Raw genomic sequence first — 26,537 nt, 5'->3', positions numbered from 1 at the left:
GGACCGAATCTGCATTAGGCTCTATATTAGAAACTATGGGCCTAGAGAGAAATAAAATGTCATACTTCTGGATATAAATAAGATGTAATTCCTGCTCTCAACAAATCCGCAGTCTAATGGCATGTTCTGACAGGAAACTGAATAATTGCAATACAGGATTCCAAAATTTGTTTTGGTGGGATACATGCCAGAGATTAAATTCCGTTTTCCCACCTCTTCTTCAGCAAAGCATGTGCCAGAAAACCATTTTCCACTTGCTAAGAACAGTCAACAGTCTCTTTTAGAAAGGGTAGGGGAGGGAGTGTATTAGGGAGTAGGGTACCGTGGAATACGAATGTACATGTGGACCCTTTGGGAATCACTTGATAAACCTCCATTGGAAGGGAAATCACGCTTGACTTACTAAAGTTCAAGCCTCACAAAAGGGAGCTGAGAAGCTCAGCCTACTTTCCTTGGAAGGAGGGGCTAGTACCCCCATGGTACAGGGAAAGGGCAATCCAACCCTATGTGTGTGCAAAATCTGCCCATCCTAAGTCAATTCCCAGGAAGGGAAAGGGTATAGGGATACTACCCAGAAAAAGGTTGGTGATATATTTTGAAATCAATTTGACCCGGAATTTTTGGGTCTACTTGGGTATGTACTTAAAAGAAATGATCATCATGGCTTCCAAATAGAGGGCTCAACACTGGGGGTCCCTTGGCCTAGTTTGGCTAAGGAGATGTGAGCTCCCTGAAAGAGCCCAAGCAGGAGGCTCAGTGATTGGAGAAGTTAAGACTAGTGTCCAGATGAGGCATCATGGTCTGTCAGAGCGAGGATTGTAAGTTTCCAAAGGGATAGATTTGGCAGCTAAAAGCAATGGCAGTAATGTCCTTTTTTAAAAAATATTATTTTAGATGAAGGTTTACAGAGCAAATTGGTTTCTCATTAAACAATTAATGCATGTACTATTTTGTGACATTGGTTGCCATCCCCATGGCATGTCAACACTCTCCCCTTTGGTTTCCCATTACCAACTTTCCTGTCTCCTCCTGCCTTCTTGTCCTTGCCCCGGGCTGGTGCACCCATTTAGTCTCATTATGTTTTATGGGAGCATCTGATCCTTGGTTGAAGGGTGAACCTCAGGAGTGACTTCAGTACAGAGTTAAAAGGGTGTCTGAGACCCATACTCTTGGGATTTCTCCAGACTCTGTCAGGCCAGCAAGTCTGGTCTTTTGTGTGTGTGTGTGTGTGATTTAGAATTTTGTTCTATTTTTAATCCAGCTCTGTCCAGGACCCTCTATTGTGATGTCTGTCAGAGCAGTCAGTGGTGGTAGCCGGGCACCATCTCGTTGTGCTGGTCTCAGTCTGGTGGAGGCTGTGGTAGTTGTGGTCCATTAGTCCTGTGGACTAATCTTGCCCATGTGTCTTTAGTTTTCTTCATAGAAATGTTCTTATTTGACCCCACTCCCCTTGCTTTATTAGAGAGAAAGGACTGACTTTCCTTTTGAGATTTCTAAGCCCTTGTTACATTTTTGTTATTTTTAATAATATCAATGGAAAGGGTACTCTAAAAAATTGATACTGTATAGTAATGAAATATTGCAGTAGAGTAATAACAGAAATGGGCCATATGGAACCTGCAAGTAATTATGAAAATAAAATTCACATTACTATATTTTTACACTGAGTTTAAGAAGCAGTTCATAGAGGTTAAAATGATACTGGAGGTGCATTTTGCCGTGAGCATACAGAGGAGAGATCCCAACTGTGGCTGCGCCAGATGTCAGAAAAGGCCTCCCAGAGGAGAGAGGCTTGAGAAGGAGTGCAGGTGAATGCAGGGAAATGATCAGAAAGAGTACACCTGGGCAGTGAGAACAGCCTATGCAAAGATGTAGATGCCTGAAATTATATCCACGTTTTTTTCGTTAACCTTATATCGTGTGTGTGGGGTGGGGGTGGGGGTGGGGGAATCAAACTTACAGACTAGCAGAGGGAGTAATTTATTTTTTTCGTTTTGTTTTTAGTTCACCAGGTTCAAAGTTCCTCAAGGCCAGAGCATCAGTTTCATAACCAGAATGAACAGAAAAGAGGTGAGAGGCCTTGATTACTGGGTTTAAGAATTGGGAGTATCTTCCAGGCTATGAGAAACACTGTTGGAGAAGGAATCTCTGAGCTGATGAGGAATAAAACCTTGGGTAATGGAGGCAGTATCTCTATCCTAAGGTGAAGACATTCTAGGAGTGAGGTGACAAGATGTGCGTAGTCATTTTCCAACCACTACTGGCTTGAACGTCATACTTCATCTTGAGTCCCTCAAGTCCAAGTCTCTCAAGAGAGCTGAGAAACTGGTATGAAGTAGACAGAGCAGGGGTATTCTCCCTTGATAGATGAAGGGCACGAGGTCCAGAACATAGGATGGCTGTCAGAAAGGGATGGAAGCCAAACTCACATGACATCTACAGGTGAGAAAGCAAGTTGTGTTATCTTCATGCATTCCATCATGTCTCCTTTTCCTCCTCCTAATTTCTTCTTGAGGTCAGCTTTGTTACAGTGTCTGGTTTCTAACAATTTATTTCTATTGTCTAAGCCTCAATTTCAACAGTTATATGTGATGGACATTATAAGCTCTGCCTTCCCTAAGTGTTCTGAGAAGCATAAAACCCAAACTCCTGGAGACACCTACACTTCTCTTTATGATCTACCTTTGGTCAGGACACCTTCCCTGACTCACTTTAAAGAGTGTTTGTATCTGTGTCCTCCCCTGTGCTTCTATAATATGCTTTCTTCTTCTGTAGCATTATTATAATGCATTGCAAATGCCTGGCTATTTGCCTGTCTTTCTCACCAGAGCAGTAAGCGGGGTTGTCTTATTCTCCATCATTTCTCTAGCATAAAGCATAGCATTTAACAAATGATGCATTCTCACAAAAAAATAAAAATAAAAAATGATTGAATGAAGGAAATAATTCCATGAGCAAACCATTTGTGAGAATTTAAAGTAAAAGACAAAGAAAGAGGGAAAAATACTCCCCAGCAACACGTGACCATGTGCTTCCATGGCAGCCGGGGGCTCCCCAGTTCTGTTTCTCTCAGCTATATTCCCACATTCTACTCTTGCCCAAAAGGTTAAGCAAGGTCTGCTTGAGGAAGGAAGCCATTTCCTTCTGCAAAGTATTCACTGCTTCTATTTTGCATTCTTTTGCCTGTGCTGTCGTCAATGAAGCCAGGAGCTTCTGGGATCTCTATTATCTTCAGGCTGTGTGAACAGACTTTGGGCAGAATTGCAGCTGGGAAAAACATCCCTGAAGTGAACAGAGCTGTTCTCAATGCATGTAGGGAGGGCAGGTGGCATTTGCGCTTTACGCAAGCAAGCAGGGTGATCAGGTATAAAGGAGAGTAAGTTAGAGTCAGGTTACCTGGGTTCAAATCTGTGTTAAGTCCCTGAAGGACAACGGGACACTGTAAAGAAGTGAGCATAGAATTTAGAGACATACCTCCCAGTTTTAGAATGCAAGACCACTCACTAACTAACTGTATGACCTTTGGCAAGGAATTTATCTTTTCTAGCTCCTGTTTTCTTGTCTGTTAAATTAGAGTAAAATTGGTAGCTATATCGTACCTGTTGCTGTCGAGTCAATTCTGACTCATACCAACCTTACAGGACAGAGTAGAACTGCCCCATATGGTTTCCAGGGAGCACCTGGTAGATTTGAACTGCTGACCTTTTGGTTAGCAGCCATACCTCTTAACCATTATACCACCAGGGTTTCTATCTGTATCTTTGCATGTTATAAGGATGAAATGAAGTGGTTCTCATGGGCTGCTTAGATGAGTTCTGGGATCTGTTTAGTAGTAGAATTGATCAATTGATCAATATCTATCTATCTATCATCTATCTATCTATCTATCTGTCTGTCTGTCTATCTGTCTATTATCTATCTGTCTATCTATCTATCTATCTATCTATCTATCTATCTATCTATCTATCTATCTATCTATCTATCTATCTATCTATCATCTATCTGCCTGCCTGCCTGCCCACCCGCCCACCCGCCCGCCTGCCCGCCTGCCTGCCTGCCTGCCTATCTAAGGAGTCCTGGTGGCACAGTGGTTCAGCACAAGGCTGTTAACCAAAAGATCAGTGGTTCAAACCCACCAGCAGCTCTGTGGGAGAAAAGACCTGGTGATCTCCCATTACAGCCTGAGAAAACCTATGGGGAGTTCTACTCTGTCACATGGGACTGCTATGAGTTGGAATTGACTCGACGGCACACAACAATAACAACCACATATTATCAGTTTTCTTGTACAACAGTATCCAGTAAAAGAAAAGCCTAACCTGGTTATCAGAAAATGTGGACAAGTAGCAGCCTGTGCAATAATTGTAGCAAGTAAAGTCTATTAATTGCCAGAAATGGCAATACCAGAGAAACTCTAATTATTAATTCTTCTCACCCCACCCTTGTTCATCCACCCAAGGCTGTCAGCTCCCAGGGACAGCAGGCTCTAAAGAGATAAGGCAGTCGGATACGTGTGCAGTTGGCACTCCTGGCAGTTGGAAAGGCCAGGATCCGTGCTTTCGGTAGACAAGCCCAGGCCTCCCGCTTTCATTGGCAGATCTGCGTCTAGAGGTGCACGAGGAAATATATTCATGCATTGGGCCTTCTCCAGAGCCAATGCTGGGGGTGATGTTCTGTGTTGGTCAACTCACTTGGCCTTACAGTTCAGCAACATGCAATTCATCACCCCTCTGTGTAGATATAATGGCCATACTTGACTTCTTAGCCAATCAAAGTAGAGACCATGCCCAAGCATTCTGTAAATCCTGCTAAAATGTATTTAGATTGAACAAGAGATGTCCCTCAGTTCTATACATGAGGGGTAGAACTGATTAGAAGTCTCCATATCTACCTCATTGGGTTATTGCTGTACTGAAACAAATGCAGACCTTATCTATATGGACTAGATGTAACAGGCACTGCTGAGCACAGTGTACTGTGATGCTTGTGCTTATTTTATTTTATTTTTTTTACTACTCAGTGTGATTGTCCAACCTGTCTGGTAACAGCATCTCCTTTTCTATGGTAAAATCCTCCCTCAATTTATAAATCTACATGGTCCTGTTGGGAGAAGCAACCTTGTCATTACTGTGACTGCCAATTACCCAATCATAGAGAGCTCTAGTGTAAGCCATTTGTAATACTGCATTTTGCTGAACAGAGGATAGAAAAAGGAGTGTATTTGTGTGTGTGAGAGAGAGAGAAAGAGAGAGAGAAAAGAAGGCATGAAGAAAGGAAAGAAAGGAGGTCATAGAAGACGTAGAACCTGTAGAATTTGCCAGCACTGAAACTCAGTTTCCACTCCTTGGATTTATATATATATATATATTTATGTATGTGTGTGTATGTATGTGTGTATATATATATATATACCTCAGAACTGCCCTGTAGAGTTTCCAAGGAGCACCTGGTGGATTCAAACTGCAGACCTTTTGGTTAGCAGCTATAGCTCTTAACTACTGTGCCATCAGGGTTCCATATATACGTGTGTGTGTATATATATGTACGTGTATATGTACACACACACACACACGTATGTATATGTATAAAACCTGTTGTCGTCGAGTCAATTCCAACTCATAGCGACCCTATAGGGCAGAGTAGCACTGCCCCACAGAGTTTCTAAGGAGCACTGGTGGATTCAAACTGCCCAACTTTTGGTTAACAGCCATAGCTCTTAGCCACTACGCCATCAGGGTTTCCATGTATATATGTATATATACACCTGTTGCCACCGACTACATCCCGACTCATAGCGACCCTATAGGACAGAGTAGAACTGCCCCATAAGGTTTTCAAGGAGCGTCTGGTGAATTCAAACTGCCAACCTTTTGGTTAGTTTTAATGGTTTGATAATTTATACTTTTTATGGTTTTGTTTTGATTTTTTTCTAAATAAAAAGAAAAACGCAAACAACAAAAAAGATAAAATAAATATTTTCCAACATAAAGAATTCAGTTATGGGATTCAATAAATGCTATTTTCAGTATGGAATTAATAATATTAAGCAATAATGATGACAATACTAAATAAAAAATAATAGAGAGGAGTCTTATAAACAATGTTGAGCTAAGGAAGCCAGACTCAGGAGAGTACATGCTTTATCGAGTAGTGCACATGTGATTTGTGCATTTTTCTATACATATATTATTCTTCAATGATATATCAAAGAAGACCAAAAACCAGTAGACAAACCTTGTCCTGAATCACATCAATTGCTCAGGAAAAATAGATTAGGTGTTGCGATGTACTCAAGGGGTGTGTACCATATATTTGATGTGATTTAACACATATCTTTTTTTAAAATCCTAAACTAGTCCTTACTGGTTTGAAAATTAATGACTTTTGCACTTGGATTCTTCCATGTTTCTTTTTTTGCAATTCTCAGCAAAATGCTTCCTAACCCAACCTTCTCACAAATTACTGTGGTGCTTAAGGTATGTTTTTCTAGGTCTGATCCACGATCCATGTTCTGAAAGGGAAACATGAAACCAGCTCTGCTTTTTCTGAATGATGCCATGCCCTGTGGTTCATGGAAGGAGAGAGCAGTAATTACTGTGCTGCTTTTTTGTTTACAAAAACCTAAGTGAACTGCATATATGAAAAACAAACCCAGGTTATCAATGTAGTATATGTGAATGCAACTAGTAAAGCAAGATACTATTTTAACAACCAGGACCAGATTCTTCTTTGGCAGTAAATGATCATTTATTAGAAAAATGTTCCTTTATACATCACTGCAATAGAAGTTGATATTCCAAGGGCCTAGATGTTAGCTGATTCCATCATTTCAGAGAAAAAATGAACATTACCCTGTATATAAATGAGGGAGTGATGATGTCTTAGTTATCTAGAGCTTATATAATAGGAATACCACAAGTGGATGGCTTTAACAAACAGAAGTTTAACTTCTCACAGTTTAGGAGGCTAGAAGTCCAAATTCAGGGTGCCAGCTCTAGGGGAAGGCTTTCTCTCTCTACTGGCTCTGGGGGAAGATCCTCATCCCTTCAGCTTGTTTCCCAGCTAGTTGGAGATCTTCATGTGGGTTGGCATCAGTCTTCCCCCATCTTGTGTCTGCTTCCTTCTTTAGTATCTTTCATATCTCAAAAGAGATTGACTCAAGATATACCCTATACTAATTTTGCCTCATTAACATAACAAAGACAACCAGTTCCCAAACGGGATTATAACCACAGACATAGAGGTTACGATTTACAACACATATTTTGGGGGGACATAATTCAATCCAGAAAAGATGAATTTGAGGTTCTTTGGACGAAGGTAAGATCACAGAGTGAAGGAGTGTTGGAAAAGATCATTGGAAGTCCTAGATCAAGTGGAAGAATATTTTAAGAAGATATTACTGCATTTCATTTTAAATTGCTTGAATTAATATAATGTGAGCCCTAGCTCTTTAAACTCTACTGACTTCATGGCTGCTTTATGTGAATGTTTGTGTGTGTGCATGAAAATATACACAGTCATACACCAGTTCAACAATTTCTAAATGTACAGCCCATTGACATTGCCTACATTTTTCCAGGTTGTGCAAACATTCTCACTCTTCTTCATATTGTTCTACCACCATTGACTTAGACTCTTCGCCCCTAAGCTTCTCATCTAATCTTTCGACTTGCTGTTGTCAATTTGATCTCACATAGAATATTTTTTTTTATTTTTAAAGCACAGTACTCAAAGTAGACATACTTTACTTACTAAGATAAACTATTTTCAGTTCAAAGAAGACTTCGGGGGATAGTTTTGGTTTAAGGTCCAAAGTTTAAAGATTATTTGAAGGCAATAGTTTCAGAGGTTCATCCAGTCTCAATGGCTTCAGAAAGTCTGGCATCCATTGAAATTTGAAATTCTATTCCACATTCTGCCCCCTTTTGATCAGGATTCTTCTATAGAATCTTTGATCAAAATGATCAGTAATGGCAGCTGGGAACCATCCAGTTCTTCTAGTTTCATGGCAAAAGAGGCACTTGTTCATGGAGGTAACCAGACGCATAGTCTATTTCCTCCTCCAATTTTGTGAATGGGGTTTTTGTAGAAACTGGAGTCAAATTTCTCATTAAAATTGACATCATGAGAAGCCCCCAATAAATAAAGCATTACTGAAAAAGTAAAACAAAGTGGAAAGCCTCACACTGCCTGGTTTTAGAATATATTATACAGCCACAGTAGTTAAAACAGCCTGGTACTGGTACAACAACAGATACATAGACCAATGGAACAGAATTGAGAATCCAGACATAAATCCATCCACATATGAGCAGTTGACATTTGACAAAGGCCCAAATTCAGTTAAATAGGGAAAAGACAGCCTCTTTAACAAATGGTGTGGGCATAACTGGATATCCATCTGCAAAAAAATGAAACAAGACCCATACCTCACATCATGCACAAAAACTAACTCAAAATGGATCAAAGACCTAAATATAAAATCTAAAATGGTAAAGATCATGGAAGAAAAAAGAGAGACAATGCTAGGAGCCCTAATACATGGCGTAAACAGTATACAAAACATTACTAACAATGCAGAAGAGAAAGTAGATAACTGGGAGCTCCTAAAAATCAAGCACCTATGCTCATCCAAAGACTTCACCAAAAGAGTAAAAAGATTGCCTACAGACTGGTAAAAAGTTTTTAGCTATAACATTTCCAATCAGCATCTGATCTTTAAAATCTACATGATACTGCAAAACCTCAACAACAAAAAACACAAATAACCCAATTAAAAAATGGACAAAGGATATGAACAGGCACTTCACTAAAGAAGACATTCAGGTAGCTAACAGATACATGAGAAAATGCTCATGATCATTAGCCGTTAGAGAAATGCAAATCAAAACTACAGTAAGATTCCATCTCACTCCAACAAGGCTGGCATTAATCCAAAAAACACAAAATAATAGATATTGGAAAAGTTCTGGAGAGACTGGAAGACTTAAACACTGCTAGTGGGAATGTAAAATGGTACAATCACTTTGGAAATTGATTTTGCATTTCCTTAGAAAGTTAGAAATAGAACTACCATACAATCCAACAATCCCACTCCTTGGAATGTACCCTAAATAAATAAGAGCCTTTACACGAACAGCTATATGCACACCCATGTTCATTGCAGCACTGTTTACAATAGCAAAAAATGTAGAAGCAACCAAGGTGCCCATCAACTGATGAATGGATAAATAAGTTATGGTATATTCACACAAAGCAATGCTACGCATCAATAAAAAACAATGATGAATCTGTGAAACATTTCATAACATGGAATAATCTGGAAGGCATTATGCTGAGTAAAATTAGTTGCAAAAGGACAAATATTCTATGAGACCACTATTATAAGAACTCGAGAAATAGTTTAAACAGAGAAGAAAATATTCTTTGATGGTTACAAGAGTGGGGAGGGCAGGAGGGGGAGGAGTATTCACTAATTAGATAGTAGACAAGAACTATTTTAGGTGAAGGGAAAGACAACACACAATACAGTAGAGGTCAGCACAACTGGACTAAGCCAAAAACAAAGAAGTTTCCTGAATAAACCGAATGTTTTGAAGGCCAGAATAGCAGGGGTGGGGGTTTGGGGACCTTGGTCTCAGGGGACATCTAGGTCAATGGGCATAATAAAAGTCTATTAAGAAAACATTCTGCATCCCATTTTGGTCAGTGGCGTCCGGGGTCTTAAACATTAACAAATGGCCATTTAAGAGGTATCGCTTGGTCTCAACCTGCCTGGAGCAAAGGAGAATGAAGAACACCAAAGACACAAGGTAATTATAGCCCAAGAGACAGAAAGGGCTACATAAATCAGAGACTACATCAGCCTGAGACCAGAAGAACTAGATGGTGGCCAGCTACAACTGATGACTGCCCTGACAGAGAACAAAACAGAGAATCCCTGATAGAGCAGAAGAGTGGTGGGATGCAAACCTCAAATTCTGGTAAAAAGACCAGACTTAATGGTCTGACTGAGACTAGAAGGACCCTGGAGGTCATGGTCCCCAGACCTTCTGTTAGCCCAAGACTGGAATCATTCCCAAAGCCAGCTCTTCAGAGAGGGATTGGACTGGACTATAAAAAATGATACTGGTGAGGAGTGAGCTTCTTGGCTCAAGTAGACACATGAGACTATGTGGGCAGCTCCTGTCTGGAGGGAAGATGAGAAGGCAGAGGGGGACAGAAGCTGGCTGAATGGACACGAGAATACAGGGTGGAGAGAGGGAGTGTGCTGTCTCATTACAGGGAGAGCAACTAGGAGTACATAGCACTGTGTATATAAATTTTTGTATGAGAGACTGACTTGATTTGTAAACTTTCACTTAAAGCACAATAAAAATTAAAAGAGAACTACCTATATGGGATCTGATTGATAACAGCAACTCAAAATACTGGATGGGAAACTCGGGGCACTGGGAAAGTAACAATTCAGAAAAGGAGGATGAGAATGGTTGCACAACTTGAAGAATGTAATCAGTGTCACTGAATTGTGCATGTAGAAATTGTTGAATGGGTATATGTTCTGCTGTGTACATTCTCAACAACAACAAAATATAAAATAAATTAAAAAAAATTGACATCCTCCGTGGTATCAGAGAAACAGAGACCAGAGAAAGAAGTTCAGTAGTGAGAGGAAGCCTTGAGAAATGAGCTGCTGGGGGATCTGTTGAATATTTGGACAGGCCTTGCACTTCCACAGCCACAGTCATTTGATCAGGGGTGAGAAGTAAGGAGGTGGAGTCAAATTTTACCTACCTGTTAAGGGGAAGGAAATCCAAGAGGCAACTGAGTCACATAAATATAAAAATAAGTTATAATGAAATTGTGCTTTTCGCCACATTGTGGGCAGAATTTTACTTTATTTTAACTACATAAAGCAGCTTAATAGGTCTCAACACTTTTGTAGAAGAGAGCGTTGTGTTTCATTTCACAAAATCAAAATCACTCATCACATATCTGGGGATTTATGATATGTACTACACCTGGTGGTAGGTGTTCGACACAGTATTGAACAAGGCAGACGAGGCCCCTGCTTTTGTTTAGGGTTATGGAATGGAAACCCTGGCAGTGTAGTGGTTAAGTGCTACAGCTGCTAACCAAAGGGTCAGCAGTTTGAATCTGCCAGGCGCTCCTTGAAAACTCTATGGGGCAGTTCTACTCTGTCCTATGAGTCGGAGTTGACTCGATGGCACTGGGTTTGGTTTTTTGGTTATGTTTTAGCAGAGGCAGCAGAAATGAAATAACTTATTACACAAGTGTATGCTCTATGAGGGAACTCAAGATCCTGAGGAAGTCCGTAAGAGGAAGAGCAAACCTCACCTGGGAATTTTTTTTTTTTTAATCATAACATGTGAGAGAAGAAGATCAAGAAGGCAGGTAGTGTACATCAAGTTGCCTTGAAGATCAATAAAAAAATGATATAAAAAGGTAGAGACACCAAGGTGATATGTGAACCCAACCTGGTTCATCCCTATCCATTTTGGGCGCTGTGCAGCGTCTCTTACTGGTACATCAGCTTTCCCTGTAAATCCGTCTTTATGGAAAATATAAAAAAATTATTTGTAGTGAGTTTGTGTGTTACATTTAATTACTTGTTTGGAAAAGAAATAGCTCTCAAGTTTTACAAATGATCCTTCTGTTATTTGAATAACAAGTGTTATTCAAATCATTAACTATTCTTTCTAAAACCAAGATGCTATTAAAAGTAAGTGGCAAAAGAACTCCTGCCTATTTACCCTGAAGATCAAAGAAGTAAAATTGTGTTATTTCACAAGCTTATTTATGTGCCAGATACTCTTATAAACAGATAATGTGAAAGGGATCTTTAAAATTTTAAAGTCCATGTGTTTAGAGAGAGCTAAAAATAAAACTGTAGAATGAAATATGTTTTCCATTAGAATGGCCATATAAAAAAGAAATAGCCAATTATGGGAAAATATCTCAAAAAGAGGAACACATGTTGAGAATTTAAATCAGTTTTTTTTTTTTTTTGGAAGGGCAATTTGAAAAAAAAAATATCAAAATTTAAATTACACCTATCCTTTTATCCAGCAATTGTATTCTTTAGAAAAACTATCATCAGAATTTTTTGCATATCCCACTCAGCTATATGTATAAGGATGCTCAGTGCAGTATTTTTGTAATTTTGTAATTACGAAAAATGGGAAATCTGAATGTCCAGTAACAGAGAAAAGGCTGCGTTAATCCACAAAGATTCTTCTTATTAAAATAGTACAGCCTTTACAAAGAATGGAAAATTACTTAGAAAAATATTAACTGAAGTTTTTAAAAGTTACAGACCAATTTATAATCTACGCATCTATCTATCTATCTATTTTCTGGTTCCATTCGCATCCAGAAGGACCTTCAGACTATATCAATATATATTTACATACTGTGTATGTGTGTATGTGTGTGTATCATGTGTGTGTGTGTTTGCATGTATACATATCACAAAAAAGGACTAGAAGGATAGATATTCAGGGTAGCGAGAATAAAGTGATATTTATACTTTTTCATCTATGTATTTTGGTAGAGTTAAAATTTTTGAATGTACATGTATTCATGATTTACTATTTAATTTAAAAAGAAAAGAGTGACCTTATACCTGCCCTGGTTGTCTTTATCTGTCCTTAGATGTAACAGTACAGTCATGTTTTTCTGGGTCATCTCTGTTTGGAGAGAAAGCCACCTTCTTTTTCTATCCTGTGCCCAATACTTAATAAGTGCTCAGTAAACACTTGGTAACAAGATCGATAACTTCTTCAGTTTAGAATAAATATTTCAAAAAATATAAAGAAACCCAAAAACAACCTAACTCTCCATCAACTGGGAATTGGTATAGGTTATCCAAATACCCAAAGATGAAACAGCATACAGCTATCAAAACTTACAGTTTTTAAGAACAGTGAATAACCTGGTAAGATGTTCACAATGTATTGTTAAGTAAAAGAATAAGTGAATTGTTGAGTCCGCAGCAATGTACAGCGTGGACTCAAGTTAGGTACTATGAGAGGGAATCTCCCTTTTTCACATTCCACCATCTATCCATACACGTTCTCAGCTTGGAGAATTTCAACAGCCTTTCCTCCTCTACTTCCTCCCCAGAGGGGGAGAAGTAGCTATTCTGATTCTTAAGTATAAGGGAATTTTCCCCACATCTAGGCAAGCTGATAAGAAATCCTGGTACTTCTTCCTTTGGTGCCAGTGGCAGATTCAAACCACGTAAGCCCTTGCCCATGCATGGCTAACCTCACCCCAGCCTTACTTCTTAACCAGCCAGTCTCTTTTCCCTCCTCTCTCAAGCCATTTCAGACTAGTCTGGGACACCTACACTGCTGTCCCCAGAGCCTAGTTATGTGAATAATAAACCTTTGAATACCCTTTTGTGTGTATGTGTGTGCTCATCAGTCTCTACATTCAAACTAAATTTTGGGTTGGGGTTCATCCTGTTTCTGAGGAGTGGTTACGGCACTGAGCTTGACAACCTTTGGCTTGTGTACTAATTTTTGAAACGGTGAGTCTTAGCTCCAAAACCACCTATTATACTCTGCACTGTGATTCCTAGGCCTGGACTTTGCAAACTGTACCTCTCCTCTGCCATCTCTTCTCCCATTAGGCTTTAGAAATAGCCTGGCTGGGATTGGAGGAGAGAGAAGGGACTTGTTCTCATTAGCCTAGTTCTAAAAATGGCTCCTCACCCAAGGAATGGCAATTAGTTCTGTTTCTAGATTTTCCCCCACGGTCTCAGAATGAATTTTATGATGCACCCTTAGCAATACCAGCATCATGTAGGTGGTTCTTGTTGGAGCTCCTTGAAGCTCCTCCCTCAAGCTTCTGATATCCCCATGCCCAGTGGCCAGAACCCACAGGACCACTCCTCCATGCTTCTGCTTCTTGCAGTTACTCTTTTTTTTTTTTTTAATTGTGCTCTAGGTAAAAGTTTGGCTTAGTGGTTAAGTGCTACGGCTGCTAACCAAAAGGTCGACCGTTTGAATCCACCAGGCGCTCCTTGGAAACCCTATGGGGCAGTTCTACTCTGTCCTATAGGGTCGCTATGAGTTGGAATCGACTCGATGGCAACGGGTTTAGTTTTGGCTTTTAGGTGAAAGTTTACAGAGTAAATTAGTTTCTCATTCTACAATTAATACACAAATTGTTTTGTGACATTAGTTGCCAACCCCGAGATGTGTTAACACTGCCCCCTTCTCAACCTTGAGTTCCCCAATTCTATTGGTCTAGTTTTCCTGTTCCTTCCTGACTTCTCGTCTTTGCTTTTGGGCTGGTGTGCCCATTTAGTCTTGTATACATGGTTTAACTACGTGCACTATTATTTGTTTTTAGGCTTGTCTAATCTTTGGCTGAAGGGCGAACCTCAGGAGTGACTTCATTACTAAGTTAAAAGAGTGTCCAGGGGCCATACTCTCAGGTTTCTCCAGTCTCTGTCAGACCAACAAGTCTGGTCTTTTTTGTGTGAGTTTGCGTTTTGTTCTACATTTTTCTCCTGCTCTGTCCCAGACCCTCTATTGTGATCCCTGTCAGAGCAGTCGGTGGTGGTAGCTGGGAATCATCCAGTTGTTCTGGACTCAGTCTGGTGGAGATTGTGGTTCATGTGGTCCATTAGTCCTTTGGTTTTCTTCATTCCCCTTTGCTCCAGATGGGGTGGGTTGCAGTTACTCTTTTGTTACCTCATTCATTCCTTTGTTTTTTCCATTTTACTTCTGGAATATCTAGTTCCCTATAGTAAATTCTCTCTGATAAAATGACCAGTGTGGTTTCTGTTTTTCTGATTGACTCTTTACTGATACAAATTGAAACTTGCCCTTGTGGGTGCAATTACTTTGTACCAGTGTTGAAAACCATTGCACTCTCAACCTCATAGATCTGAAAGAAGGGTCTGGGATCCTCTTTGTATTTCCTGCTTATGCTAAACACATTTGGAGGTGAAATTAGGGTCAGCCTCCTAGAGGTGATCCCAAAGTCCCAGTATTCACTAATTTTCCTCTGCTTTTCTTTCTGTGTTTGTAACATGTTTTCCATGTTAATTGGAGCCCTGATGGCACAATAGTTAAGAGTTCAGCTTCTAACCAAAAGGTGGGCAGTTCGAATTCACCAGCCACTCCATGGGAACCCTATGGGGCAGCTCTAATCTCTCTTTTATAGACTGTCCTATGGGATCACTATGAGTTGGAATCGGCTCGATGACACAGGGTTTCTTTTTTTTTTTTTTTTTAGTTGAGTGAACAGGAGTGCCTGGATTACGTGGACAGTTAAGCTCTGGACTACTAACTGAAAGGTAGGTTCAGATCCACCAGAAGTGCCTCAGAAGAAAGGCCTGGTGATATGCTTCCAAAAGGTCACAGTTGTGAAAACCCTATGGAGGACAGTTCTACTCTGTAATACATGGGTCACCATGAGTTGGAATCAACTTCGTGGCACCTTTTCTTTTTGGTAGCTAGGTGTGTACAATCAGAGTATATTTCAGATCTAATTCTCCCCACAGTAAGTCTGAAAGTCTAGATTTGGTGGGTGGTTTATAGGAGAAGCTCTTTTTGACTTCAGATCTCAACTACATTCTCCAGCCCTGTTTTCTAAAGGATCCGTGCAAGTTGGAAGTTATTAAGCATCTATTATTATTACGGGCTCCTCATTTGACTCTTTGTGCTTCTTCCTTATGCTGATTGGAACATGAAAGGGAAGAATATTAAGATATTGGCACCACTAGCTTCCAACAGAAAAAAATAATAGTAAAAAGTAAACAGAGAGAGACTACAATAATATTCCCCAAAGTACCCAAAACAACTGTTATCTCTGCATGGTACAACTGGATATGATTTTTCTAGTTTTCTCTTTTATGCTTCTCCAAATTTCATTTATAATGAAACAGTATAGTTTTGTTTCAAAATGTTATAATGAAAATTAAAAATGAGATAAAACTAAATTACACTATGGGAGGAAAACAATGAACTTAAAATCATGGTAATTACAATCAAGACATGTTGCCTTGGCCATGACCGCAGTTTCTTGTGTATCCTCCTGGCCAAGAAGGGAAATAAGGGTTTGAAGAGCACAAGAAGAAATTAACCAAAGCAAAGGAGTGTAAAGGGTTCATTTAAGAAGCATAAGCAAAAGACATAAGGAAGGGGTAGAAGGAGAGGTAAGCTGGAGAAATGAGGGGGAAAGAAGAGGAAGGAAAGGGTACAGAATCTGCCTGCACTGATGTCTGATCCATCACCATCTATGGAGATTTCCTCAGAAAAGGAGATTGGCTCCTGGATCCAGCTGGCAGCTTCTGCAATCTTGCTTTCATGTCAGACGTCTGTCAGCACTCTGCAAGGACCATTGGAAATCAAGCCCATTCACAGTTTGTCTTGGACCTCTTCAAGTTGTCCCACCCTACCAGCTACTGAAAAGGAAAAGGGAATAAAATTTATAAAGTTTCTCTAGCCATGTTGAGAATATCCAAAAAAAAGGAAAGAGAACCAGACAGCACTGTCAAAAGAGACATGTTCCCATGACTCCACATTGTGAAATGCTGCATTCATTCATTCATTCCCCAAATATTTATTCAGCATAACTGCACTCCAGGTATTGCAGTAAGAATGGTGACACAGTATTAATACCTGAGCAAGGCCCTCTTTACCTTGCTCCATGTTCTTCTCCCAGATAAGTTACAGCTCCTGGGACCTCAGCACACTTTCACCTCTCTTTGGATATTCCCTTTCTCCAGAAAGGAGAATGCGATTGTACCAAACACATGCTTTCTGGGAGAGGGAGCACATGACAAGGGTACTTATCTTCAATGTGCTGCCCAAAAAGGGGCACACATCAAAAGCAGCAATACTTTCACCTGCTTTTCAGTTGACTCTGAAACTGTCTCCAACTTCAAGAACGCGCACTTGAATTAGGTGTCATTCTTCAAGAGTACATGCATGCATACATAAATGCTTTTCACATGTTGGTGCCTTCTTGGACTGCCATTGGTGCTGCCCTCTACATTTTCCTTGTATCCCTGTTCTTTTTGCTGGTAAGTTCCTAGCCAATTTTTGTTGATTTTTTCCAATGAAATATCTGTTGTATATAAAAAAATATATATCTCAAGTGTGTGGATGGATGGATGGATGGATGGATGGATGGATGGATGGATGGATGGATGGATGGATGGATGGATGGATGGATGGATGGATGGATGGATGGATGCATGGATGCATGGATGCATGGATGGATGCATGGATGGATGCATGGATGGATGATGCATGCATGTGTGCATGGGTGCATGGATGCATGGGTGCATGGATGCATGGGTGCATGGATGCATGGGTGCATGGATGCATGGGTGCATGGATGCATGGATAGATAGACAGTGATAGAGTGATAGGAGGATAGACCAATAGGGAGATAAATTGAAGATAATTTAAGGAATATGAAGCAGACAAAGAACCACGGATACCCCATTCAGTTTAGCAATAGAACATTACAGAACCTTTGGAGTTGGCTTTGGAGTCCCCTTCTCTGTGTATCCCAATAATCCAGCTCCCAACCTTCAGAGGTGATCACTATTCAGAATTTTGTGTTAAATACTACTTGTTTTTCTGTATAGTTTTTCCCACCAATATATCCCTTTATGTATTGTTCTAGTTTTATATCTTCATATGAATGGAATCATGCAACACATATTTCTTCATGAATTACTACTTTCATCCAATATTGTTTTTGGAATTAACTTCTGTTCATTTTTACACTTTCTGCTGTGTGGTATTCCAATGTAATGAGTATACTGAAATGTATCCCTTCTGCTGATTGTGGGAATTTGAGATAATTCCAGCTTTTTAATAGTAATATCAATGCTAACAAAAACATCCTCATAGATGCCTCTGGTACATGTGTGCAGACATTCCTCTAGGCTATATTCCTAGGAATATAATTGCTGGGTTATAGGGTTTTTGCAATTTAGTAGCACCCCTAGTGGCCCACTAAAAAGATTTTTGCTTCCTGTCCCAACAACCTTATGCTCTGCAGGTCTAGAGGTCTTAGTTCCTAAGGGAGGAATGCTTCCACCTGGAGACAGATCACTGATTGCATTGAACTGGAAGCTTAGAACATTACCGGGCCACTTTGGGCTCCTTATGCCTCTGGATCAACAGACAAAGAAGGGAGTTACCATACTGGCTGGTGTGATTGATCTTGATTATCAAGAGGAAATCAGATTGATATTATATAATGGAGGTAAAAAAGAGCATGTCTGAAATGCAGGAGATCCCTCAGGGTGTCTCTTAGTACTACCATGCCCTGTGATTGAAGTCAATGGAAAACTACAGCAACCCAATCCCAACATGACTAATAATGGCCCAGACCCTTCAGGAATGAAGGTTTGGGTCACCCCATGAGGTAAAGAACCATGACCAGCTGAGGCGCTTGCTGAGGGCAAAGGGAATACAGAATGGGTTCTAAATACCAACTACTGCCACATAAGCAGTTGCGGAAATGTAATTGTTATGAGTATTTCTGCTTTGTATGTTTGCATAAAATATTTTTGATCTCTTCACTTATAAGATGTAAATGGGACTAGTGCATTTACAGTTGTACGCGTTAGTTGTGTTATCTTAGGCGCAAGTATGACTTTGTAATTGTTTTTATTCAGAGATTATGTATGGGTTGGGGAGATGTGTATAGATGCCAAGTTGACAAGGGGTGGACTGTGATGGTTAAGATTGTGTGTCAACTTGGCTGGGCCATGATTCTCAGTGTTTATATGTGATCACCCCCATGATGTGATCTGCTGTGAGTAGCCAAGCAGTTGAAAGGGAGTTTCCTTGGGTGTGTGGCCTGCATCCAAATATAAGTGGATGTCCTTGCTTTTGCCTGCACTGGAGCCTACAGCTGACTCCTGATCATCTGACCTCCCATTCTTGGGACTTGAGCTGTCAGTTATCTGCCAATCTTGGAATCTGTCAATCTTCACAGCCTGTGAGCAAGAGTACTGCTGTACAAACTGCTGATCTTGGGTTCACCAACCCCTGCAGCTATGTGAATCAGGAGAAGCCTTGCAGTCTTACCTGCTGATCTTGGGATTCATTCATTTTCACAGCCTGTGAACAAGAGCCCTGCTCTCCAACCTGCCGGTCTTGGATTTGCCAGCCCCTGCGGCAACATGAATCACGAAAATCCTCTCTTCTGATCCATGGACCTGGGATCTTCCAGCCTCAACAATCTTGTGAGCCTTTTCCTTGATATAAATCTCTGTCTATATATGTATTTATATGCTTTAAGGGTTTTGCTTCTCTAGAGAATCCAGCCTAAGACAGTAGCTAATACAAATTTGTTTTTCAAAGTGCTTGGATCAATTTACATTCCATCAGCAGCATGTAAGAGTTCCTGTTGCTCTACACCTTTGACAACAATGGGTATCGTTAGACTTTCTTTTTTGCCAGTATTGAGGGTGTGAGGTTATTGTATATATTATGGTATTTCCCTTGTAACAGTTGAGAATGAACATTTTTTTAAATGTTTCCTCATCATTCATTTTTCCTCCTTCACAAAATGTCTGCCTATGCCTTGGTTTCACTTTCATATTTTATATAAAATATAATTTATATGTATAAATATGTCATATATACTTACATATTGACATTAGCACTTTATTTTTGGTTGAATGTTGCAAATTTCTTCTCCATGTCTGTGGCGTATATTTTCAATTTCTTTATGATGACTATTGAACAAAAATTCTTAATTTAAAAAATGTTAAATTTATCATTATTTTTCTTTTGGATTTGCACTTAAGTCTTTTTTCTTGTTCCCATACCCCAAGGTCAGGTGCATATTCCTCTTTTCTAAAATTTTAATTTTTGTATATGGCATAAAAAAAAAGGAAGCATGTTTTTTGATTTTCCCACGTGGATAGCCAATTGCCCAGTCCCATTCATTGACTTATCCATCATTTCCTCCATTGTTTTGCAATGCCATTTCTGCCATATACTGTTTACATAAATGCCTGTCACATTGTTTAGCTTTCTACTTGATTCCATTAGTTTATCTGTTTATACATGCAGCAATCTAAAATTCCGTAATTACTATGCTTGATAGAAATCATATTATATGCCTGGGCATGTTCTGATCTTCTTTTTCTTCTTCAGGAGTGTTTAGCCTTCACTTGGCCTTTTAGTCTTATATATACTTTTTGAAAATAGCTTGTCAATCCAAACACACACAATCCTATAGAAATTTTGACTGGATTTGCATTAAATCTACCAATTTGGAGAAAATTAACATTTTTAATAGGTTAAGTATTTCTATGACTGTGTTATGTCTCTTCATTTATTTCATTAAAATCTCAGAACATCTAAAAGTTTTTCTACATAAATTGTCTTGCACATCATTGAATAGCTAATGTCATGCTTAACAGCGAAACATTAAAAACTTCCTCCATACAACCAAGAACCAGACAAGGTTTAATAATGTATTGGCTATCCTAACCACCCCAGAAAGGCTAAATGATTAATTAACTAAACTAATAAATAAGAAATAAAATATCATATTTTCCATATATAAAATCCAAAATAAATAGCTAGATAATGTTTAAAATTAATTAGAAGTTTGCTTAATATAAGATTAATGTTCAATACTCAATTACTTTCTTATGTACCAGGAACAGTTAGGCAATTTAATTAAGAATACAATTTTCTAGTAACAAATAGATGAGGTACGTAGCTAAGACTATTAGCTATTCAGTATTTGAGATGTGTGTGGGAGTCCTCAGCGCTATTTTTTGAGCATATAGAGTTCTTCATCTTCTGGGTACCTGATAGGATAAACTTCCTGGCCTCTTCTGGTTGGGCAGGGCCATGTGATTACCTCTGACTAATGAGAAGTAAGCAGAATTATGTACCTCACTTTTAAGTCAGAACATTTATTGCCAATTCCAGACTCTCCAGAGCTTTCTTTCCCTCCAGCATGGGGACTACTTGTTTGGCCTTGGTTCCCAAGGACCTACGATTAGCAGAAGTTGCTGCTAATCTCTAGTAGTAGTGAGCGAAATATAAGTTCTTATTTTAAGCTGTGGAGTCCCTGGATGGTACAAATGGTTAACACCCTCAGCTATTAATGGAAAGGTTGGTGGTTTGAGTCCACCAGAGGTACCTTGGAGGAAAGATCTGGTGACCTACTTCCAAAAAGTTAGCCATTGAAAACACTATGGAGCACAGCTCTACTCTGACACACGTGGGGTTGACATGAGTTGTAATCGACTAGACGAAAATCAGTTTTTGTTTTTTAATTGTGCTTTAGTTGAAAGTTTACAGCACAAATTAGTTCCTTATTAAAAAATTTATACACAAATTGTTTTGTGACATTGGTCGCAACCTCTGCAATCTGTCAGCACTCTCCCCCTTTCCCTTTATACCCTGTAATCCCTGTGTCTGTTTGTCAAATTTTCCTGTCCCTTCCTGCCTTCTTATCTTTGCTTTTGGGAAAGATTGCCCTTTTGGTCTCTTATACTTGATTGAACTATGTGTGTCATTGTTTCTGTTATAGGTCTGTCTAATCTTTGGCTGAAAGATGGACTTTGGGAGTGGCTTTAGTTCTGAGTTAGCAGGGTGTCTGGGGGCTGTAGTCTAGTGGGTACCTTCAGTCTCTGTCAGAGTGGTAAGTCTTGTCTTTTTTTGTGAATTGGAATTGTGTTCTACATTTTTCTCCACTCTGTCTGGAACCCTCTACTGTGATCCTTAAAAGAGCCCTGGTGGCTCAGTGGTTAAAGCGATTGGCTGCTAAACAAAAGCTCGGCAGTTCGACACCACCAGTAGCTCCTGGGAAGAAAGATGTGGCAGGCAGCTTCCTTAGAGATTTACAGTTTTGGAAACCCTATGGGGTCGCTATAGGTTGGAATCAAATCAATGGCAGTGGGTGAGAGCATCCAGTTCTTCTGGGCTCTTCTGGGCTTAGGCTGGTGGACGCTGTGGTTCATGTGGTTCATTAGGCCTTTGGACAAATATTTTCCTGTGTCTTTGGTTTCTTTCATTCTCCTTTGCTCCAGATGGGATGGGACAAATAGATGTATCTTAAATGGCTGCTTGTAAGCTTTTAAGACCCCAGACGCTACTCACCAAAGTAGGATGTAGAACATTTTCTTTATGAACTATGTTATTCCAATTTATATAGATGTCCCCCAAGACAGTGGACCCTAGCCCTCAGCCCTCAGCCCCAATAACTCGGCTCCTCAAGGTGTTTGGATGTGTTTAGAAGCTTCTATGACTTTGCCTTGGTCCAGTTGTGCTGATTTCCCCTATATTGTGTTATCTTTCCCTTCACCATACTTGTCTACTATCTAGTTAATGATTTCCCCTCCCAACCCTCCCCTCCATAACCATCAAAGATTGTCTTTTTTCTGTGTATAAATCTTCTCTTGGGTTTTTATAATAGTGGTCTCACGCAATATTTGTCCTTTTGTAATTGACTTATTGGACTCAGCATAATGCCCTCCAGAGTCATCCATGTTGTGAGAAGTTTAGCAGATTCATCCTTGTTCTTTATCATCATGTAGTGTTCCACTGTGTGTATGTACTATAATTTGTCCATTCAACTGTTGATGGGCATTTAGGTTGCTTCCATCTTTTTGCTATTGTGACTAATGCTCCAATGAACATACATTGTCCAATGAACACGTGTATACGTCTATTTATGTGAAGGCTCTTATTTCTTTAGTATATATTCCTAGGAGTGGGATTGCTGCATCATATGGTATTTCTATTTCCAGCTTTTAAAGAGAAGAAAACCAGTTTTTTCAAACCGTAGAGATTTGAGGTCTGCCTGTTATCTTGTTATATGTAATCTAACTTACACTGACTGATATGATATCCTGCAAGGTTAAATGTGTATCCTTCTGAAAAAAATACTGCCTCCTTACAAATTGGTATTGTTGTTTTTATTGATGAATAGAGGTTGACTTGTATTAAATTTTCTTTCTGCTCATATTGGGACTTACTTTTCACCTCAAATTTGTTAATAAGATGAAATATATTAATAGATTTTATAACATTGAATCAATTTTGCAGTCTGGATTAACATGGTGATAGATTAACACTTGAGCTTAAATTATGAATGTTTTGTTTAGAATTTTGGCATCTGTGCATGAGTAAGATCACTTGCACTTTATGTGTCTGGTTTGATATCAAAACCCAAAAACCCAGTGCTGTTGAGTCGATTCCAACTCATAGTGACTCTGTAAGACAGAGCAGAACTGCCTAATAGGGTTTCTAAGGAGAAGCTGGTGGATTCAAACTACCGACCTTTTGGTTAGTAGCCAAGCTCTTAACTACTTTGCCGCCACAGCTCCAGTTTGGTATCAAGGTTATATTATTCCTGAAATACAAAGAGGGAGGTTCTCCGATCTAGATGCCCATCAAGAAATGAAGGGATAATCAAACTGTGGTACATACACACGATGGAGTATTATGTAATGATAAAGAACAGCGATGAATCTGTGAAGCATCCGTCTCATAACATGGATAAGTCTTGAGGACATTATGCTGAGTGAAATAAGTCAATCACAAAAGGGCAAATATTGTATGAGACCACTAATGTAAAAACTCATGAAAAGGCTTACACACAAAAAGAAACAATCTTTGATGGTTACAAGGAAGGGGTGGTGGGGATGGAAAAACACTAAATAGATAATGGATAAGTGTTAATTTTGGTGAAGGTTAAGACAGTACACAATACTGGGGAAGCCAGCACAACTTGTATAAGGCAAGGTCGTGGAAGCTTCATAAATGCATTCAAACTCCCTGAGGGACTGAATTGCTGGGCTGAGGGCTGTGGCGAACATGGTCTCAGGAAACATCTAGCTCAGCTGGCATAACATAATTTATAAAGAAAATGTTCTATGCTCTACTTTGGTGAGTAGCATCTGGTGTATTAAAACCCATAAGCAATCATCTAGGATACTCCACTGGCCTCACCCCTTCAGGAGCACGGAAGAATAAAGAAAACTAAAGATACAAGGGAAATATTAGTCCAAAGGACTAATGGACCACATCTACCACGGCGTCCACCAGGCTGAGTCCGGTACAACTAGATGGTGCCCGGCTACCACCACTGACTGCTCTGACAGGGATCACAACAGAGGGTCCCTGACAGAGCTGGAAAAAAATGTAGGCCAAAATCCTAACTGAAAAAGAAAGACCAGACTTGCTGGCCTAACAGAGACTGGAGAAACCCTGAGGGTATGGCCCCGGACACCCTTTCAGCTCAGTAATGAGGTCACTACTGAGGTTCACCCTTCAGCCAAAGATTGGGCAGGCCCATAAAACAAAAGAGACTAAAGGGGCACACCAGCCCAGGGGCAAGACTAGAAGGCAGGAGGGAACAGGAAAGCTGGTAATCAGGAATCCAAGGTTGAGAAGGGAAGTGTTGACGTCATGGAGTTGTTAACCAATGTCATAAAACAGTATGTGTATGTGTACTAACTGTTTAATGAGAATCTAGTTTGTTCTGTAAACCTTCATCTATAAACAAAACCCATTGCCATCGAATCGTTATCTCTTTTTATCTGTTGTGCAAAACTATGTAAATGTGTAACTGTTAATTATCTGAATAATGATAAATTTGCCTATAAAAGTGTTGGTTTTGTTTTTTCTTTTTGGCTGGAGAGAAAACTACTTAGTCAATTTCTAATTTTAAGAGTGTTTTTTAATTTTCTTTTTCTTCTTGAGTTATTTTAGTAATTTGCTTTTTGTAGGTATTTATTTTCTAAGTGTTTACACTTAGAATTCATACATATTCTTCATTAAAATAATCCACAATTTATGTAGTTATGTCCTCTTTTTCTTCTTTAATATTATTTACATATATCTTCCTTATCTCTACTTACCCTCTTTTGATTAATCTTCTTAAAAATGTGCCTATTTTTGAAAATTATTTCAAAGAAACAACCCTGGCTTCTTTGAGATTTTTTGTAGTAACTTTGTTCTCTATTATTTTCTACTCTTCCTTTTTTAAAATTTTTATTGTGCTTTAAGTGAAAGTTTACAAATCAATCTCTCATACAAAAAATTTATATACACCATGCTATATACTCCTGGTTACTCTCCCCCTAATGAGACAGCATACTCCTTCCCTCCACTCTATATTTTCCTGTCCATTTGGCCAGCTTCTGACTGCCTCTGCCTTCTCATCTCCCCTCCAGACAGGAGCTGCCCACAAAGTCTCATGTGTCTACTTGAGCCAAGAAGCTCACTCTTCACCAGCATCATTTTCTATCCCACAGTCCGGTCCAATCCCTGTCTGAAGAGTTGGCTTTGGGAATAGTTCTTGTCTTGGGCTAACAGAAGGTCTGGGGACCATGACCTCTGGGGTCCTTCTAGTCTCAGTCAGACCATTAAGTCTGGTCTTTTTATGAGAATCTGAGGTCTGCATCCCACTGCTCTTCTCCTCCCTCAGGGGTTCTCTGTTGTGTTCCCTGTCAGGGCGGTCATCGGTTGTAGCCAGGCACCATCTAGTTCTTCTGGTCTCAGGCTGCTGTAGTCTCTGGTTTTTGTGGCCCTTTCTGTCTCTTGGGCTCATATTTACCTTGTGTCTTTGGTGTTCTTCATTGTCTTTTGCTCCAGGTGTGTTGAGACCAATTGACGCATCTTAGATGGCCACTTGCTTGCATTTAAGATCCCAGACACCACTCTCCAAAGTGGGATGCACAATGGTTTCTTAAGAGATTATATTATGCCAATTGACTTAGACGTCACCTGAAACCTTGGTCCCCAAATCCCTACCCCTGCTACTCTGACCTTCGAAGTGTTCAGTTTATTTACGAAACTTCCTTGCTTTTGGTTTAGTACAGTTGTGCTGACCTCTCTTATACTGTGTGTTGTCTTTCCCTTTACCTAAAATAGTTCTTATCTACTATGTAATTAGTGAAAACTCCTCTCCCTCCCTCCCCACTCTCGTAACCATCAAAGAATATTTTCTTCTCTATTTAAAATATTTTTCAAGTTCTTATAATAGTGGTCTCATACAATATTTGTCCTTTTGCAATTTCACTGAGCATAATGGCTTCCAGATTCCTCCATGTTATGAAATGTTTCAAGGATTCATCATTGTTCTTTATCGATGCATAGTATTCCATTGTGTGAATATACCATAATTCATTTATCCTTTCTTCAGCTGATGGGCACCTTGGTTATTTCCACCTTTTTGCTATTGTAAACAGCGCTGCAGTGAACATGGGTGTGCATATATCTGTTCATGTACAGGCTCTTATTTCTCTAGGATATATTCCAAGGGGTGGGATTGCTAGATCGTGTGGTAGTTCTATTTCTAGTTTTTTAAGGAAGTGCCAAATCAATTTCCAAAGTGGTGGTACCATTTTACCTTCCCACAAGCAGTGTGTAAGTGTTCCAGTGTCTCCACAACCTCTCCAACATTTATTATTTTGTGTTTTTTTGATTAATGCAAGCCTTATTGGAGTGAGATGGAATCTCACTGTAGTTTTGATTTGCATTTCTCTAATG

Source organism: Elephas maximus, chromosome 9 (genome assembly GCF_024166365.1).
Source record: "Elephas maximus indicus isolate mEleMax1 chromosome 9, mEleMax1 primary haplotype, whole genome shotgun sequence".
Lineage (NCBI taxonomy): Eukaryota > Metazoa > Chordata > Mammalia > Proboscidea > Elephantidae > Elephas > Elephas maximus.
This window is presented reverse-complemented; position numbering follows the sequence as displayed.